The 20,955-nt window shown below is 41.4% G+C and overlaps 2 long non-coding RNA genes across 3 annotated transcripts; one reads left to right on the forward strand and one right to left on the reverse strand.

Annotated features, from left to right (window-relative positions):
- Nucleotides 1–898: 898 nt before the first annotated feature.
- LOC140641756 (uncharacterized) lies at nucleotides 899–20,934 on the reverse strand. 2 transcript variants are annotated; one of them, XR_012038354.1, is made up of 2 exons: nucleotides 20,800–20,934; nucleotides 899–2,304 (listed from the first exon to the last, which is right to left on the reverse strand). It is a non-coding gene; the product is annotated as an uncharacterized lncRNA (long non-coding RNA). The 2 variants fall into 2 exon arrangements; XR_012038355.1 differs by lacking the exon at nucleotides 20,800–20,934 and adding an exon at nucleotides 12,373–12,891.
- Nucleotides 12,995–20,413, forward strand: LOC140641755 (uncharacterized). The gene is made up of 3 exons (XR_012038353.1): nucleotides 12,995–13,246; nucleotides 15,152–15,301; nucleotides 20,147–20,413. It is a non-coding gene; the product is annotated as an uncharacterized lncRNA (long non-coding RNA).
- Nucleotides 20,935–20,955: the final 21 nt, after the last annotated feature.

The raw sequence follows: 20,955 nt of genomic DNA on the forward strand, positions 1-20,955 counted from the left end.
GTTCAATGAAGTTAGGGTAGGATAGGAGAATGGAATGGAATAGAATAGAATAGAATAGAATAGAATAGAATAGAATGATAGAATAGTTCATGGCATGTGAGAGAGACAAGTTTTATTTTTCAAAGTTTTGTTTCAGAGTTTTTGGATTTATGTAAATCCAAAGTTTTTGGATCAAATTTTTTGGATTTATGTAAAATGTGTACTAGGTTGTGATACAGAATGTATTTTTTACTATAGGTTGCCACTGAAAAGTTTGAAATACACCAATTCCTTCAGATAATTTAAGATGGTTGTGTCATGGAGCCCTATGCCTTTTGTTCTCCACATTCAATATCCCAGTCCCCTTGAATGCTCCTTATGTGTCTTTTTTTCAACTCCCTTCCCTACTCGGGTCTCTCTCCTCTGACTATGTTCTGTCTCAAGTGTTCCTACTGAAACGGAATGCACAGGACCTCCCGGCTGTGACAGGACTGGGAGGCAGAGGGACAGTACACTGCTAGGGGCAAGGAGGCAGGCAGGCATTCTCCCTGCTTCAGTGTTTGCTGAGTTCTCTGGTGCCCTCAGCAGTGGAGCACCAAGGTCATTGACTCTATCACCAGAAAGCTTCCAGGAAGGTATATATGGCAAACATGGATTCAAAAATACATAATGTCCAGCTACTCTACTAGAGCTCAGGCTAGTGCTGAGAGAGAAGTAATACTAGGATCCTGCACCTTATAGGCCCACTCATGCCCATTATCTCACTGAATATATGAGCTAAAGGTTACTTCATTTTACAGTGAGAAACCTGAGGCTCAGAGAAGCAGGCAGAAAGTTCTTGATGTATTTTAAGGACTTGTCATAAAGCTTGTAATAAATGTTTGTCAGACAACCTACAATGTGACATAGGAGACAGTGGTGGTAGCTCTCACTTTAATGGCATTTCATTGTTTTCAAGACACTCTTCTATTCCTTACCCAGATCATCCAGTGATACATGCAGGGAAGATGATAGTTTTCCCATCTTTCAGATGAGAACATGGGCCCAAGGAGATTAAATTACTTATCCAAGGCCACATAGCTGGAGAGTAGCATAGCTAACTCTAACTTAGACCCCAACACCCAACACTACATCCAAAGTTATCTGCAGGGGCCCCACTGCCTGATGCTGACACCGTTACCCAGATCCATAGAAGCAAACTGCTCTTTATCTTTCCTGGCCCATAAATTTGCAAAGAGATCGATGCTAGGGTGCTAATGCTCTACCCGGCTATCCTGTTATGACCACAATGGCAGCAGCCTTTGCTACTCTTAGCATAAGATGGATTCTTCCCGCAAATGGCCAACAAGTTTGGGCCAAGTTATAAACATTATTTACATCAACTTTAGACAGCAGCTGAGTCTGTGGTCAGGGTGCCAGGGAATATATGAGAAAATCCCTGTAGCATGTGGAAGGAAATAAAGACCACCTTGACTGATGGTTGGCTTGATCTATCTGAAGAGGATTAAGTCTGAATGCGACAGAAACGGCTGGGGAACCAAAGCGAAGACAACTCGATGAGGTATGGCCTTCAAAGTTTAAACTTCTAATCTCCAAGGACCAGAGTGACTTTGTAAGGAATTCAAGAAGAACGCAATTCACTCAACATATAATAGGATCCTGAAATCCTAAGAATGTTTTCTTGAAGCCAGAAAAAGGAAAAAAGCGTCCCGGTGCCCACCGTGGGGTGACAGGTGTCAGGCAGACTGTGCCGTGCTACTTTGATAACTCAGTGCTGCAAGGGTATTACAGGCCTGGTGACATTTGCAGGTGTTGACACCTACCCAAACTCATCCTCTAACCGGAGAGCTTAATAGATAGAGGCGAGCAACTAAACATATCCATGCATTCACCCCAAACAGCAGACTGGCAAAGTCAAGCCGAGAAATAAATGGAGTTTCATCTCTGGAGTTTAACCTTAAATCCCAGCACTGGATTCTTGAGGTGATTCTCTTACATCCCTCCTCCCGCCCCCACTCACTGTTTCTCTTCCTTTGGGGGTTCATCTTTTGATAATAAGCTCTACTTGCATTTGCAAAATATGAAAAAGTGAACTTCCAGATGGACTTCTCAAAGTGCAATCCAAACATGAAGGAAACAAGAAATCCAAAAGTCAAAGGCGAGTGGGAGGTTTTCTTCTCCCCCAAATCTCTGGGGAGTCCAATTCATTCAACATGCTCGCATTCTGGTTTCATTTCCATTTTCTATAATAGGAGATGAAGATGTAATATGTCAATGTTGATGTATCAGAGAGATGATGAATTCCAGGCTAAAACACAGCGACATCTGCTTGGAAACGAGATGGAAGAAATTAAGATGCTTACCATGATTATTTTCCTCCCGAGCAAATTTATAGTATCTCTGGTCTCAAGGGCAGAAATTCCAGACAGATTAGCTTTTCATCTCCTAGGTAACTCTCTGAACTGCATAGCTATAGAAATTCATTGCTTTAACACTGGGTGTCCTTATTAGGGAAATATCTTAAATTCTGTGCCAACAAAGAAACTCATTGACTACTAAGCAATAGTCATGAAAATATTTATGACCTGGATTACAAACAGGTGCTCCAAATAGAACAAAAGCTGGGGTTATTCACCACTTGGACTAACTGGGGGGAAAAATTATTTACACCTAGTACAGTACATTTTATGCTTTCAGTAAATATTTTTTCTGGGTTACGTGCCCTCATTTCTAGGAATGGTAAATTTACTCAAGTACCAGAGGGAACCGGCAAATGTGAATAGAGCCATACGAATAATAGGTGCTAGAGCTATAGAACTGCCTATATTATAGTCATTCATAAATCATTCAAAAACAGGTATCCAGTTCCTCCTACGTGCACTACGTGCCTGGTTTTGGCAGTGGAGATGCAAAAATAAATACAACATGACCCCTGCCTACTTCAAAATTTGCTTTATTTATTCTTTAGAAATGTCTTTGGAACCTGTGCAGATATAAGCACGTCCATTTCACAGATGTGGAAGCTGAGGCTAGATGAGGTCACACTCCAGGAAGTGACAAAGTACAGAATGGCACCCCAATTTTCTTTTTTTCAAGCCCAGTGTCCTGCCTACACCCTCATATACAGGCATGATTGAGATGAGACCCAAAGAGGGATTTGGGTGACCCAAGGGCAACCACTTACGTTGTCTGAGGACATCAAAGCTGGCTTTTGACCCATTACTCACATCCCAATGCATTTCATTTGTATTTTCCATCCAGATGTTTCGCACCATGTAGACCCAGCTGTGGTCTCAATCAGGACCAAGCGATACTTTGCATGAATGCCTGGGATACTCACTGAAAAACTCTTCTCTTCTAAATGTGTTTTGAAATGATCCAATGTAGGGAAGGGGTAGCGGCTTTTTTGAAGCAGCTTCTCTCAGAACTTTAGCACTGGAGTTGTAAAATGTTCCCAAAAATATTGCTTGGCGTGAAAACCTCTTTCAATGCAAATGAGCCATTGATAAAAAGGAATTTGTTAAGAGAGACAGGAGTTCGGGTGAAGCTCATTAGCCATTTGGTTGCCAAGGAAGCGAAACTGCCAGAAAAGCCCCAGTTGGATGGGGGAGGAATGCTTAGGGGGTTGGGAGGTGTACACCAAGCACGTGGGGTCATTTGCAGTCAATAAGATACAAGGAGGACATTTTTAATACCGATCTTAGGTACTATTGCTTTGATTTTTTAGATACTAGCAGAATTAATATGTGACTAAAATAGCCATGAGAAAATGGGGAAGCGCACCATAAAATGAAAATGATTTTCGTTCAGAAAACCTGGATTTGCGGATTCCCTCACCTGCTCATTATGCGACCTTGGGCAAGTCCCTGAACTGCTCTGAACTTCCCTTCGCCGTCTCCAAAAGGAAGAGAATCATTCCTACTTCACAGGATAAATATGGCAGATTTGACAGTGCTTATTAAATTGTAAAACAGTGTATGAATCCAAGTTTCCCTTTTCTATTTACACAAAAATTCAGATCCAAATACAGGGATGAACGTCTCTCTGTGCTCAAATATTATTCATCACTAATTCAGCCTAACTTTTAGCGGCCCCAGCCTCTGTCATTCAGAGCGCCTTCTGTGGGCACCCCCACCCTCACCCCTGAGGCTTGGGGTCCGTGACCTCAGACCTGAGAGCGTTGCTGCGTCCCTGACTTGGGAAAGCAGGCCTTCTACGGGTCTTCCAAGCACTCTTACATGCAAAAGGCCACACAGCAACTGATCCAGATGCCTGACCGCTATCTCAAGCTTGACCCTTGACCTCCTCGGCCAGTTCCGCACCACTTCCTCTCATTTCAGTAAATAGCAACTCCGTTCACCCCATAGCTCAGATCAAAAGAGTTAGGGTCAACTTAGGCTCTTCTATTCCATCTGTTCTCTATCAATATCCAATCCAGCCCCCAGTACTGTCAATTTGCCTTTAAAGGGTATCATGCACACCACCACACCTTACCTCCTCCACCACTGTCACCCCACTCCTACCCCAAACATTTCATGTCTGGAATACTGTCAAAGAGTCTTCATTCTTCCTGCTTTTGCTACCCTTACCCTTTTATCATCTGTTCTTGCTATAGCAACCAGCGTGGCCCTTTAAAGATATGTTAGGCCAATCACAAAGACCTCCGGTAGTGTTCTGTCTCATTCAAAATCAAGGTCAACATCTCTACCATGACCCACACCGTGCCATCTGAGCTTCAACTTCATTCCCTTCCAGCTCCCCACTTGACTCCAGTCACTCTAGTGCTCCAACCCACTACTTACACTCTGGCCTGGAGAAATTTGTGCTTGTCATTCCCCTTGCTTGGATCATTTTCACCCCAGATATTTACAAGCTACATTTTTTCACTTTATCCAAGATTCTGCACAAATATTGCTTCTTTACAGAGGCCTTTCCGGGTCTCCTCCACTGCTTATTTTTCTTCTTAGCACTGATTTATATCATATTTTATATTATATTATATGATATGATATTCTCGTTTATTTTCTATCTCCTCGCTGAAACATAAGCCCAGTAATACAATACAAGGGCACACACTGGTCTTTTTCATTTATCACCATATCTGCAGCATTAGATTACACTGGTACATTGTAGATGCTTTAAGAGGCTGTGTGACGCATCCTTGGGCCCATCAGGTGCCTATAGTGTTCAAAGTTCCCAGCCGCCTTGGACATGGCCAGGATTGAGGTGCCTGGGCCTGCAGCACAGATGGAGCCTGAAAAGAACCTCTCTGGGATGACAAAGGGGCCCTGAACTCAGAGGTACATTCCCCAAGCCCTGCTCTCTTGGATTTGATTTCACCAAGGAGTTCCTTAATTGAGTATGATTTCCTTAATTGGCATAAGCCCAAGAAGGCGGGCCTTGCCCTAAGTAATGACCAGACCAAGGAGAAACTTCGACTTCTGTCTCTCATTTTGTTGGTGTATTTTTAATCTATAATGTATTGAAAGCCTCCTCCATCTATCATTTATTGAGGGCTACTCCATGCTAGGCCTTGTGTTAAACAATGTGCATGCGTTGTGTCATTCATATTATTTAAGAAATGAGATCTTAGGGACGCCTGGGTGGCTTAGTGGTTGAGCATCCACCTTTGGCTCAGGGAGTGATTCTGGAGTTCTGGGATCGAGTCCCACATCGGGCTCCCTGCATGGAGCCTGCTTCTCCTTCTGCCTGTGTCTGCCTCTCTGTGTGTCTCTCATGAATAAATAAATAAAATCTTAAAAAAAAAAAAAAAGAAATGAGATCTTATCCCTATTTCACAGGTGATTAAACTGAAGCTCACAGGGGTTCAGTAACTTGTCCAGCATTACATGGACGGAAAACAAACACTGAGACGTGAACCGAAAGGGTTCAGAACACACCACCAAAACAGATTATTTTGGCATATTGGTTATTTGGAGCTGAAGGCACTTGGGAAATAGTAGATGTGGGAGGGGCTCTCTGACTTCCTCTGACTTCCTCCTTCCACCCAGAAACAGGTTATAAAATTTCCCATGGGAAAGGTGACCTCCTTGCCCCAGGAAGACAACATTCTGACCACCAGGGCAGCTGACACCAAAATGGATCATACAAACCAACCTACTAAAATGATCTGCATTCTTCCCACAGTCCCCCTACATATCACCTAGTCACTATCCCATAGCTTACTACCCTAGAAGCATAAACCCCTTTTCCTCTGTCTTGTCATTTTTCTACACATTGATCATTCTTCCTTAAAAAAGGTCTGAAGCATTTCTTAGGGTCTTCATTTTTCTTAGGACCTATTGGTGGCTCCTGTGTACATGTAAAAATATTAAATAAAATGCCTATGCTTTTCTCCTAGTGATCTGGCTCACGTCAGTCTGATTCTCAGGTCCAGCCACAGAACCTAAGGAGGTAATGGAAAAGTGTTTTCTCTTCTATAGAGCCATCCTCTAAACAACAATACCTCCCCACCACATTGTCACTGAATAGAATGTCCCTGTGGAGTCCCCCAGAGATAGGTGACCTGAACTTCTGAGTTACTTCCTGCAGTGTGAAGGGGTATCTCTAGAGCTGATCAGCAGAGACATTGAACCTGGATCACAAGGACCATTCCAGGGAGCTCTAGTGGCTGCTGCCTCCGGCCCCCAGGAGGCTAGGAAAGGGGCAGCCTCTTCTCAGGCCCTGAATGGGTCTCCCAAAGGAAGACTCTGGCCCACTAGGCCAGCCTGAGTTGGGATCATGGGACTCACCCACAGAAAAGGTGAACTTTAACTTGTTTAATGATTGTGAAACTCTTTGGGTTTCAGTTCCTAGGGACTGCCTCTTTCTTCTAATTCTCTTGAACTCTCTGGTCACCAGAAAGATGTCTTTCAAGGGCCCTGTCCTGGGACTGAAGACACCATCCTGACCCTTGAGGCCTACCAGGTCCTCTGAGGTTGGCAGAGGAGATGGGCCCATGTTTGTCTACACGTCTAAGGAAGACACCTTCAGGCAGGCATCACTAAGCTTTGATAAAGGCATTTGTCTCCTGTCTTGTGAGAGGCTGGGTGCTGTCCCTTGTGTAGCTGGCAAATCCCAGCGCATCCTGAAGTGAACTGTCATTACCAAAGATGAAATAAGTGAAAATCCTCAGCAAGACATTCAGATCTCATACAAGTGTCAGTTCTTATGATCCCCCAGACTCTCTCACTGTGCTCTGCACAGGAACTACCAATAACCAAAGTTATTCTCTCCAGAGCATGCTGAGAGAGAAAGCTATTTTGTTGAAGATTGTGTCTTTGACATTCACGCTCCAACAAGGATCGTCTCTTCTGGGCCTAATTTGACTTCTTTATGTGCCAAGAGGAAACTTTCCTTCTGAAGGGCAGGCATACAGATATCTGAAGAGGCCTTTAGAAGGCACTTTATAATTTCCTTGAATTTCCTAGAATGTTTGGAGAATAATGCGTATTGATTAACTGTCTCTTTCAAAATGCTTAAAGTTCTCCTATCCTTTCCTTTTTTTTTTTTTAAAGGGAATTAACGGTGAAGAAAAAGAAAAAAGAGAGAATATACCTATTTACTCACTCACGTTTTCTAACTGCAAAGAGTGTGGCCTAAAATCCTATGAAATGGAATGGAGTCTACACAGGTGCAGTGGAAACCCAGCAGCTTATTCCTGATGAATGTGGAATCTAGGCTGTGGGAATAAGAGAGATGGCAAAGACTCCTGGAGACCATGTCTGGATCTGGTTCTGACACTAGGCTGGCCAGCATGACGGCACAGAGACACGGACAGTGTAGGGTTATCAGAGCCACATGACCTTCTGCTATCCTGTACAAATCTCAGTTTTCCCATCTGCAAAATAGGAACACAAATATCTACTTCACCTAACTTGCAGAGTTGTTCTGATGATCACACATGAAAAATAGGTGAGAGAGGTTTATATCTCATGTAACATCTTACTGTGAATGTCCAATTTTTATAAGTTGTACGAGAGGCGGGTGACTTGCCTTAAGCCCTAGAGAAGGGCTCTTTTATGGCTCCCTTCCTCCTCTCCAAGCTCCTCTCGGGCCTCCAAGCTCTCAGGCAGGGGAAGGGACATACCCCAAATCACACACAGAGACAGAGGCAGAGCCAGGACTGATGTCCTTTCCACCCAACTGTCTTGTGCTGCATCCCTTCTACGTCTTCTTGAGTCAATTTCCACATGCCTAAATGGCTCCTTCAACCCCTATGGAAACCATTCCCCACCTTTACCACACACAATACTGAGACAAGAAGGTCCCAGATCAAGTGTCTGTTAAATATGACCTTAGTTGCATGTACCGTCGTTAGAGGCCCAAAAATATTTTTGCACAGGCCAACCTGACCCATAATAGTTCTCTAATTTTCACTCATTATTTTAATGAGAGACCTTATCAACATCTCCTCTTATTCTCCCCCTGAAAAAATAAATACATTTTTCCCCTATAGAAGTTTAGGTTCACTATTACATGATCATTGCATGCCCGGGGAGAGAAGAGCTCAAAGCTAAAGTGTGTGGAGCTGAGGTAGGGGCAGGGAAACGGGGGTTGTGAAGCAAGAAGAGCAAATGCTGCGACTGCACTTTCTCTAGCAGTATAGGCTAAGCTTTTAGCCTGTGGGATCTGAATTCCTTCTTAAGACAGTCTTAGTAAGGTGGTAGATTCTGTTAAATAATGTCTCCCCAAAACTCTTGTCCACCTGTAATCTCAGAATGTGGCCTTATTTGGAAATTGGATCTCTGTAGATGTGATTAGTTAAGATGAGATGCTACTGGATTGAGGAGGGCCCTGATCCAATGACTGGTGTCCTTGTAAGAAGAGAAAGCCAAGACGAAGACATGCAGAGAGGACACCTATCACCAAGCAAGCAGAGACCAGAGTGATGCATCTATGAGCCAAGGAACACAAGAGTTGCCAGCACACACCAGAAACTAGGAAAAGGCAAGAAAAGACTCCTCTTTAAGCCTTGGGAGAGAATCTGGGTCTGCTGACATCTTGATCTTGGATTTCTAGCCTCTAGAAGTGTGAGACAATAAATTGCTGTTGTTTTAAGCCATCTAGTTTGTGGTACTTTGTTACAGCAGCTCCAGAAAACAAATATACAGGAGATATTAAAATTCCCACAGCCTATATAGAATTAGAAAGTATTTCAAATCCAGCGTCTTTGATCTTGATAAGAACCCCCAGGATGGGTAGGGAATCCTGTGATTAGCCTCCATTTCATGGGTGGGGCCACTGGGGCAAGAGAGATCAAGCAAAATGCCAATGCCACATGAAAGCAAGCTTTGGAGTTGAGATTCAAATCTATATCCATCTTAAGTCAGGTCCAGAGGGATGCTCCCAAAGATACACAACACCCTTCCCATTGCTCCCACCCTTTACCCCCTCGTATGGACAAAGGGGAAAAGTCAGATCTCTTTCTCACCATAATCACTTCCACCAGGCCTGTTTCTGGGTGTCAAGTCAACCCTTCTCAGAGCAGACTTCGGACTCTGGCTTGTGGGTCCAGCAGAGAATCCAAAAACTCATGGATCCTTGAGTCTTGATTTAATAAGACAAAACTGAGCTACATTTGAAATGGTAGTAGACGGTAAGCTTGTTGTTTGGCCTTGAAGGTGAAAACATTTCAACTAATGTGGCTTTTCCTAGTCATTAATTCTCCTGAGGAGAAATTTACTAAGAGTCTTCTCCCTTAAAGGGTTATGAAAATTAGACACTATTAAAATGGAGATGTTAAAATGAAATCAAGCAATTGTTTTAGATGGTAAGATTTTAGTTAATTGACTGAGAGCATTGAATGTAAAGCTCAAGAGTTCTAACTACTCCAGAAGCTATAGGAAACATCATCAGAGGGCTGTGAGTGAGGAGTGATGTGCTCTCTAGAAGCTAACTTGGGAGCCATGAGAAGGGTGGATTAAGACAAGAGACTGGGAGACTATTTGAGGAAGTTGTGGTAAGAGTACAAAAGAGAGAACCGAGGGTGGGGCTGGAGCAGGAGGGTTGGAGTGAGGGGCAGGTCAAAGACGCATGACTGATGTACAATGGCATTTATTCCTGACTGGTGGTGGGAAATTGAAAAAAAGATAAAGCCTGGATTGCCAATGAAGAAAGGAGGGCATGGCAAAGGAAGGCAGGAAGAGGAGTTGGGTCTGGGCACCACTGAAGCTGATGTGCCCATGGGAACCCTGGCCAGTTACCTGAATTTTGGTCTGCTCATATCTGAACTTTATTTTAGTAACAGAAATATAAACTTCTATCTGGCTTAAGTCATTGTTATTTGGGGTTTATCTGTCCCTTGCAATCAAACATGAGCCTAACAAATACCAATACTGGGGCTTTGTTTTCCCCCATGACCACAGTCTCCTTTGAAGAGGTAACTGCTTTACCCCCAAAATATTGCCTAGTTTTGAAAGACGATTCTTCTCCCTCCCAAAGTCTTCATGCTCAATCTGTCTCCAAAGATTATAGTTTCACCTTTATTTTTTTAAAAAGATTTTAATTATTTATTCATAAGAGACACACAGAGAGAGAGAGGCAAAGACACAGGCAGAGGGAGAAGCAGGCTCCATGCAAGGAGCCTGACGTGGGATTCGATCCTGGGTCTCCAGGATCACACCCTGGGCTGAAGGCAGCGCTAAACCGCTGCGCCACCCGGGCTGCCCCAGTTTCTCCTTTAAAGATAAATTTTAGGCTCACCTTTCCAGTGTAGTGTCCTGGAGGATGCTCCTGTCTAGGTGATTGCCCACCTGGATGAACATCTCTCCTTTCCACCCCACCAGTGCAGACACTGCTGACGGCCAGCCACAAACTGCCCTTCAACCTCTTCTTCCCCAACAATTCTGAACCTTTCAAGATCCTCTCAAATCTGGCTTCATCTGATATGACAGCCTTTCCCACCTTTTTCCAACATGAACTTTAGTTCAAATCAAACCAGTCTTCTTTTCCAAAACATTGTGTCCATTCCCAGATCCACAGTTCACTTATTCTTTCTACATGGAATTTTTTCTCACTTGGCTACAGTGTATTTGGCAATCTCATCTTTCAAAGCCTTGAGCAAATTAGTAAGTCACCAGACAGGAGCATGTGTGACCTGAACCAGGACACAAATCCAGCAAGGCTGTAAGCATAGTTGTAAGCAAACTCCCAGCCAGAAACCATAAGCAACTTGAAAGCAGAGATGCTATCCAATATCTCCTCAACACCCATCCTCTCCCCATAATTCTGAGAAAAGTGATCAATACTGAATCTGGAGAGATTCTCTCAATGAAGAAAGAAAAATGATGCGAAATTAAAGTGAAATCATTTAAAGATTCACAGACAAATAACTAAAACTATGTGATAAAATTTACTCATACACACAAATATAATTGGATTTGAAATTTATAATCTACAATGTCATACTCATTAGGATGGTTACTGTCAAAAACCAGAAAACAACAAGTGTTGGTGAGGATGGGGGGAAGTTGGAACCCCTGTGCACTGGTGGGAATATAAAATGGTGCAGCTGCTGTGGAAAACAGCATGGCAGTTCCCCAAAAAATTAAAAATAGAATTATAACAGGATCCAGCAGTTTCATTTCTGGGTATGTACTCCACATAATGGAAAGCAGGGTTTTGGGCAGATATTCATACACCTATGTTCATAGTAGTATTAGTCACGGTAGCCAAAAGTGGGAAGCGTCCACCAATGAATGAATGGATAAACAAAACATGAAATATACACACAATGGTGCCTTAATAAGTCTCAAAAAGGAAATAAATTCTTACAGATACTATGACATGGATGAACCCTGAAGACATTATGCTAAGTTAAAAAGACAAATCCTGTAAGATTCCACTTATATCAGGTACATAGAATAAGCAAATTCATAGAGCCAGAAAACAGAATGGTAGAAGGTGGTTGCTGAGGACTGTGGAGAGGGGGAAAACAAGGAGTTATTGTTTAATGGTTTCAGAGCTTCTACTGGGAAGATGAAGAGAGCTCTAGGGATTGGCTGCACAACAGTGTGAATGTGCTTAACGCTACCGAACAACATACTTCAGAAATAGTTAAGATGGTGAATTTTATGTTATATGGATTTTGCCATGATTAGAAATAATTTTTTAAAATTAGAATCTACATGATTTGGTGTTTGATTCTGGCAACATATTTAAATAACTTAGGCAATTCTTAAATCAAAACATTGATTCCTCCCTCTCCCTAGAAATAGTTATTTAATTAGTTTGAAGTAGAATATTAAATGATTCTAATGTACAACCAGGGGAATTACTGGTAGAGGAATTCAGGAAAAATGCCAGTGACCTCACATATACTTTTTAGATATAGACTCTTAGAAGAAATGTGTGAGAGGAAGAAGAAAGAGCTCAGACATCAGTTTTAGATACCTGAGGGTTCCCTCTGACTGCTTCCAAATTTTGAGATGTTGGACAACTTATGGCAAAGTCTTCAGTGCCCAACCTGATGCCTGGTACACAGCAAGCTATCCATATATATTAGAAATAAATAACACATCTCCCTGGCAGCATAATGACTCTATTGCCATATTGTTCTGAGAATTAGCTACCAGACACAATAGAGGTAAAGTTGCAAATATTGCTTGGCACACAGTAGGCATGCAATAAGCGATAGATATTGTCACTAGTGTTCCAGAAGGATCTTCAGAGGGCATCTCTAGTCTTCTCATTTAGCAGATGAGTACACTCAGGACCAGTTAAGAGGAAGGATTCTTTACTCAGTGCTCATATTATTATATAATGGCCTTCTACTTTCTTAACTTCTGTTTGTTAAGTGCTTTCATGTAAATGTCTATAATAAGACTTCCAAAAATCAGTGCTGCTCTTCAAATCATCATTTACAACAGGAATTGGGATGTGTTCAGACAAGCCTGCAGGTGCCTTGCTTAGCAATGTTATATAGCAGAATGTAGCTCTTTATGACACCCTGTGGAACATCAAACCCAAGACAATGACCTTGAGACTCTGAGGCCAGAGAGAGGAGCACAGACCATGGTGGGGCCTGAGGGTACCATCCTGCAGTTGCCATTTTCCCAGATTCCCAGGTGGCTCTTCTGCACACTAAAGTGGAGAAGCACTGTCATTCTAGAAACCACCTGGAAGTTCATTCATTCAGCATTCAACATTTTCCTGAGCAGTACTCCTTGTGGGCCCTGTCCATGGCACCATCAAGTCCAAGAAGATATCGTTCTATCCCCCAGGAGCTCAAAATCTTCTAAAGGATAGACAAACAGCAGATGATACAGTACGGTGTGATCATTTATTCATTCATTTCACTTAATCATTCAACAAATAACTATCAAGAGCCCACCATGTTCCAGGCATAGATTCACATACAGAAAGGCCACATTGCATAGTGGTTATACCATGGACAGGGCACCTGTGCTGCCAGGGTTTGCATCCTTGCTACTCTGCTCACTACCAGAGTGACACTGGGGAAGTGACCTAACCTCCATATGCCTCAGTTTCTTCATCTATAAAATGGGGAAAATAATGGCACCTCCCTCACAGGGTGATTATGACAATTCTATGAGTTACTATACCTAAAGCCTAGATAAAGCACCTGGTAAGTCCTGAATATATTTCCACAGGAATGAATGTAAGCTTCATGAAAGCCAGGATTTTTGTTTATTTTATCCCTAATACCTACAACAGTATCGGCCACATAGCGGGCAATCACTATTTGTTGAATGGATAAATGAATTTCTGTGGGAGATTGCCAGCAACATGGCAGACTGGACTGGAATTAGCTGTTTCCTCTTCACTTTCAACACATATGTGTTGGGTACTATATAAATAGACATTTTAAAAACACATATCTGGCCTCAAAGATAAATTCCCAGGTACTAAAAAATCAAAGAAAGAAATCACAGATAGAAATTTAAACAGAAGCTGGCAAATTAGAAGTTTCAAAAATGGCCAACTCTTTTAATGATGGTGTTGGTGATGGGAATGGGGATGATGGGGTTGATGTAGATGATGGCTGAATGAAGATCAAGAAGAATTATAGGGCACTTGTAATTGAAATACAGGGCACTCTTCCTAGAACAACTCTTTGGGAAGTCATCCCCTCCCCTACTTTTGCCTGTGATACCCACATATTTACCCCACAGATTGCAATCTCCATGAAGGTGGAGCTATCTAGCTCATCTCTTTATTTCAGCTGTTTCGGTTCATCATGTGATCACTGCACCTCATAAACTGAACTAGGTGTAGAAATTTCCCTGGGGCACTTTCTTCTGGTTCTGGAGCAGCCACACACAGACATAGACTCACATGCCAGTGAGTAGGAGAAAACCAACACGTCAACAATGTCAAACTCCCACCAAGTGTTTCACTTCACTGCTCACCATAGCCACTAAGGTTGCCCACCCTACTTATCACTTCTAAGGAAAGAATTCAAACTTTCATGAGTCTGCAAGAAAGAGATTAATGTTGAGACTCTTTACAACCTGCTACACCCTGCTCTAGCTCTAACTGCTTGGGTACCAATCTATAAGGGATGAGAAGACATTATTGGAATAAATAGGAATATGGTGTTGCTAACTCAGATTTCCACACAGCATCTTTAGACAACTACCAAAATATAAATTGGACCTGCTGAAACTGACATAGCACATTGGAATAGAAATTTTAAAAATATTCTTAGCTGGCATGAAGCAATGCAAGGTGAGTATTTTAGTTCTTTGCATATGCAAAGTGTACAGTGCAAATCCTGGATATACCACCAACTCTGAGACTAGCCAGCTCATATTCTAAAACCAAATAGTACATAGTGTAGGGCTGCTCATTGGGAATAGAGATTCATTTTATTATTTAAATTTTAAACCTTTTAATATACATATCCCCCAAAGCTATCTGATTCTGAAAAATCAAAATTCCTCAATAATTCTAAGTAAAGTGTTAATATATTACATAAATGTAATCTTTTATTTTTAACATAAAGGAAGAGGCACACCATTTTTCTTACTAGAAAATCAGTTTTCTCTTGAATCTACTAAAATATTGAGCAGATATTTAGAGATTCTTCTTTTCACAGGTGCCATGTATCTCTAGCCCTGGAAAACACCCAGCTATTACCTGCCTCTGGTCCCCCAAACACACATACCCATGCTCTGGTCCAGTCTCTGAAAGCCAACTTTGTTTCCAGGGGAAAGGTTACTACTGGGAGGCCCCAGTTGCCCTTCTCATCGGCAGAGGCAGCACAGCACACTGACTGAGGCCCCAGGGTCCGGCTACTCCAGTTGGCCTCCTCCTTGTACAATGACCGTGTGACTGCTCAACCACCATCTGACTGTGGGTAAGTCACTCAAGTTCTCAGAGCCCATCGCTTTGCCTGTACCGCAGTCATAATGCCTTCCTCATCCTGCAGGTGGGAGCTAAAATGAGCGAGCACGTGGGAAGCATGTAGAACAGTGCTTGGCACATAGTAAGTGCCCGGTAAGCATGAGCTATTACTGTTGTTGTCACCGTGCCCTCTCTAACCCTAGATGACTCTTTAATTCGCCTCTACTCTGGCTCAAGTTTGTGTAACCTCACTCCCAAATTTCTACTATGCTTTGGTGCTGGGGCTTTAGAAATGCAGTAGTAGGGGCACCTGGGTGGCTCAGACGGTTGAGTGTCTGCCTTCGGTTTGGGTTACAATCCCAGAGTTTTGGGATTGAGCCCCACATTGGGCTCCCCACTCAATGAGGGGCCTGCTTCTCCCTTTCCATCTCCCTCTGCCTCTGCTCACCCTGCTTGTGCCCTCTCTGTGTCAAATAAATAAATAAAATCTTAAAAAAAAAAAAAAGAAAGAAATGTAGTAGTAGACATTGGGGAAGCTTTCATGAGGGCAATGGCATTAAAGGTGGACATTAAAAATCTCTTCCTCTCTATTTGAGCGCTTATCAGAAAATTAGAAAAGGAGGAAATTGAGGAATTACAAAATCTCCTTAGAATTCTTAAATTTATTATTTTTTTTAAAATAGGTTCCACACCCAACATGGAGCTTAAACTCATGACCCCGAGATTAAGAGTCACATGCCCGACTAACTGAGCCAGCGCAGTGTCCCTCCTTAAAGTTCTTTATAGGCCAGTCAGAGCCCTTTCAACTATATGTTGAACATATATATGTTCTATATGTTCTCAGACAGGTACCCTTAGCTCTTTCTCTCTTTCCCCCTGTATGTCATATCTTCCCAACCCTGTTATTATGTCTTTTATCCTTCAGAGCTTTTTCTTTAACTTAATTTTTTTTCTAAATTTTCTGAGCCCAAAGGAATGCCATGTGCCAGCTGCAGTAACACCAGGGCTTAGCAGAGCAGAGTAACACATCCAAATTTTCCTTGAGCTTTCTCTATTCCTAAGAATAAGATTAACTTTGAAGAAGACACACAAGACTTTAGTAAGGCAAAAATAACATGAAATGGCTTATTGGAGCCAAATTGCTTTTCACTTGTGCCATTTCTGTCCGTGTCACACACACCTTTTAATTAATACTAAAAGAAGAGTAATGGAATCATTGTTGGGAGAACAGACTGAAATTGATAGGGCTGCTGTAGGTTATGAATGTCGTTCCCTGCATAAGGGCAACCGGCTGAGGGGTTAGTGGGGCCTGAAATCCAGCCTCTGACTCAGAAAGCTGTGCTTCCTAGGACAGCGTGGGATTTACTCAGAAGAGACATCTTTCTCTATTTCACACAAAGACACCATATGGGCTATTGATGGTTACATACAGGGGGCTTAAATAACTAAGCGAATATATTGAGGATAATGGGACCCAGATTTCTTGTCGCCAAAGGAGTTTCAAACGTGGAAAGGGTGTTAGGCTGAAATGGGAGGTGTCAGTGTGAACTCATGGTTTTTTAATATAGGCAGATATAATTTACATGGGTATGTGGAGTGTGTACGTGGGTAATATTTCCTAGCTCTTTCTACACAGAGGGCCTAGGATCCATGATACACCTATAGCAATGATCATACCTTGTAACACGGACCTTGGTTTATAAAATACCTTTCTCCTTTAAAAGGAACCAGAACCCATTAGAAAGATGGAGGATTCCAGGGTTGGGACAATGAAAGTATAACACGAGCCAGAAACATCTTGTGGTTCTAAAAAGTACAAAAGTAGCAAATTTTCAGAACATGTCAAAATTACATAAGGTCAGCTTGAAAGGACTCCCTCCTTCCACCTGTCTCTGGTCTCCCAAACACCCCCATACTCTCATACTTGCCCAAATCAGGGAAAGTCTGAGCATCAAAATAAGTAATGACAGTCATAGATTATAAGTCATTAAATAAAATTATAGTTCTATAAACCCATACTGACACAAATAAGTGAATTTTAAAAATGGGATAGAAAGAAAAGCAACCTTAAAATAGAATAGCAACCAATAAATATAGAATAAATACTAACATTTGGTAGCCATCACAAGAATAATTGATTCGGGCAAAGTCATCAATGAATGCTAAAATTAGTGGGTGAAAGTTTGATCGGGAACAGGATATTTACATCCCAATGTATCATCCCCAAAATTACTGATTAGCAAATACAAAATATTTATTTATTGCTAAGTACAAAATAGTTAATTGATCTTAGAGTGGATAGCCTAGCAAGATACCATTTTTACCGAATGACAAAACTTAACAGTAATGGGACAAATGAACATTATGTACCACCTGATCTGATTCACTAGAAAGGGTTTACCTGATAAGCATACATAAACTGAATCCAATCTTTAGGAAACCCAAGTTTCAAACCAAGTGGAGAGATGTTCTACAAAGTTACGGGATTAAACTCTTCAAGAATATCCATGTTGTGGAAGGTAAGGAAAAAGCAAAGAACTCATCCAGACTAAAGTGGCACAATGACTAAATGCAACACATGACCCTGGATTGTATCCCGGATCTGTAAAAGGCACTATTAGGACAACTAAAACATTTCTAATGGGGTATATAGATATTGATGTTTGTTTTGCAGGTATGTAGGGGAGTTTTGTTTGTTAGGAAATACACACTGAAATATTAAAGAGTATTGAGGCATCTTATCTACAACTCACTTTCAAATGGCTCAATAAAAAGTATATATCAATAGAAAGAGAGGTAAATGTGAGAGAGGTAAATTCACAGGGTTGTGAATATTTGTGTTTTGTTTTGTTTTGTTTTGTTTCTAAAAAGTGAAGACAAAGGGAAAAGATTTTTAGGCCAAAAAGACCCTAAGAGAATTAATCCCAAATAAGCCTGCCCTGAAAGATAAGGAAAGGAAGGTCCTCTGACAGAAGGAAAATAGTTCCTCCAAAACACTGAAATACAAAAAAGAGTGAAGAACAATGGAAAAGTAAAAAATGTGGGTAAATGTACATGAATAGTAAGTATAACAATGATGCTATATTGTGTGGTCTAAAAGATGTATAGAATAACACAAAATACGGGGAGTGGGGTTAAGTAGAATTTACATTTTAAGGCCCTAGCACTGTTAATGAAGTGATAAAAGTACTAATTTATATTAGATTGTAATAAGCCCAGTTTGCATGTTCTAATCGTGAGGCTAGCCATTAAAGACATAGAAAAAAGAAATATGTAATTATAAATGGAGAGGGGAAATGGAATAGTAACAATAAAAGAACTTTATTAACCCAAAACAAGAGAAGAAAGAAGCAAAAAAGCAAACATAAAACAGGTGGAACAAGTAGAAAAAAGTTAAATTATAGGTATATTAAAATACATATGAATATATCACTTACATAAATATAAATATGAGATACTCCCGTTAAAAGGCAAAGATTGTCAAGCTGAATACAAACAAAATAAAAGACCTAGTCAGAAGTGCTTATGAGTCTTAAATATAGGGACAGGAAAAGATTGAAAGTAAAAGGATAGAAAAGATATATGTACAAACACTAACCAAAAGAAAGTTGATATAGCCCCATAAATGTCAAAATAAATTTTAGAATAAAAACCATCACTAGAAAGAGAGAATCTTTTGATAGTGATAAAAGGTTCAATTCACTAGGAAGATAACACAATCTCTAAATTTGTGTTCATCATAGATAAAGCGAAATAGTGAAAAGCACATCGTTAAACGTTAACATCTCATAATATCAAGTGGAATAAGGAGGGAAAAAATCAGCAATAACAAAGAAGACTTAAATAATGCAATTAATGAATTTAACCTAATTGACATTTATAGAACACCGCAGGTAAAGATGCAAGGCATGTTCTTTTTTTTCTTCTTTTTTTAAAGATTTTATTTATTCATGAGAGACACACACAGAGAGAGGCAAAGACACAGGCAGAGGGAGAAGCAGGCTCCATGCAGGGAGCCCGACGTGCGACTCGATCCAGGGTCTCCAGGATCACACCCTGGGCTGAAGGCAGCGCTAAACCCCTAAGCCACCGGGGCTGCCCAAGGCATGCTCTTTTTAAGTGCACAAGGAATAGTTCCTAAAATTGACATATGCTAGACCATAAAATGAGCCTTAACAAATTACAAAGAATTGAAATCATTTGAGGTATGTTTTTTGACCACAGTGGAATTAAGTTAGGTATCAGTCACAAAAAGATGACTCAAATATTCCCATGTTTAGAATAAACAGAATCATTCACAATACCCTCTAAAAGAGATCTGGCTCGGAACAGCAGCTCTGGCCACCTTCCCTGACGCTGCCATGCCCGTTGGCTGTCCTACAGGCAGGTGTGGTCCTGCCTCATTGCCTGGCCCTTTGAATGGTGGGCCTCCTCACGCTGTAGCTCTTGGGGCTGGTCCTGCCTTCACATCCCAGAAGCATCCTGTGGACCCTCTCCTTCTCTCTACCCCACATAGTAATCTGGCCACCAGTCTGTCTCCTGCTTCAGCCTTCAGAAAACCTATATTTCAGCCACCTGAGAATAGTCACCCATGCTCATGCCCTCATGCACCATGTTCTCTGACATACTCTCCTCCTGCTGCCTTACATGTTTCATCTTCTCTCCCGCACAAAACCCCCCTTCACCTGTCTCCTCTGCCTGTGGAACTCCTACTCATCTGTCAAGGTCCTGCTCAAATTTCATCTTCTTTCTTCCTGAGCCCCAGTCAGAATTAAATATGGTCTTGATGGTTATATATCTACTCTAATGCCAATCATATTTGACTCTGGCAGAGGTATATGTCTATCTCTCCCTACAGAACAAGAGCTCCAGGAAGACGCGGACCTTGTCCTGTTCAGATTTATATACCTAAAGACTAGCTCCGTCAATGAGAAGCAGGAACTGTGCCATCACTGAATGAATGAAGCCAGCAGGCATCAATAAATTGTCTTTTAATAAATGAATAAATGTTTTAGAGGTAGTTCCTCCTTACACACCTGAACACCAATACCTGCCATCTCTGCCATCATCAATGTAAGGGTGTGTGCTGATTCACTGATGCATTTACTGAATCCCTAATATCGTGGCAAGCTAGAGGCTGGGCATACAGAGGTAAAAAACAAAAAACAAAAAATAAAAAAAAACAAAAAAAACAAACACGGACCCTGTCTTCACGGAGCTCAGATTCTCCTAGAGTTAACTGTAAACCCATTTAAAGGTACATTGATATGCATATACGCTTAGGATTAATGCATTTCAAAGAAACATATTACTTTCTTAAAACAATATGAAGTTTACATGTTTTTGATAAATGTTATTTAGACCAGTGCGGCTGGTAACACTGGAGAAATTTGGAAATGGTTCCATCACCAACGATTTCATTCTCTGGGTGACTTTGGTTGACACCAAGATCATCAGGCAAAGCTCTGAAATAATACTTATTGAAAGCTGAAAATGTGAATGAGTCTCCACCTGCAAGAAATGATGAATCCTTTTCCAAAAACAGAGATAATTGTTAGCAATTTCAGAAGGTGAACTAGTAAAAGATTCATTCTCATATCGTTCTCATCTGTCTGATAGAGATGGAAGGTTTACATGGGCTTGACTAGTCCCCATGGCAACAGCCTT

Source organism: Canis lupus, chromosome 10, assembly GCF_048164855.1.
Source record: "Canis lupus baileyi chromosome 10, mCanLup2.hap1, whole genome shotgun sequence".
NCBI lineage: Eukaryota > Metazoa > Chordata > Mammalia > Carnivora > Canidae > Canis > Canis lupus.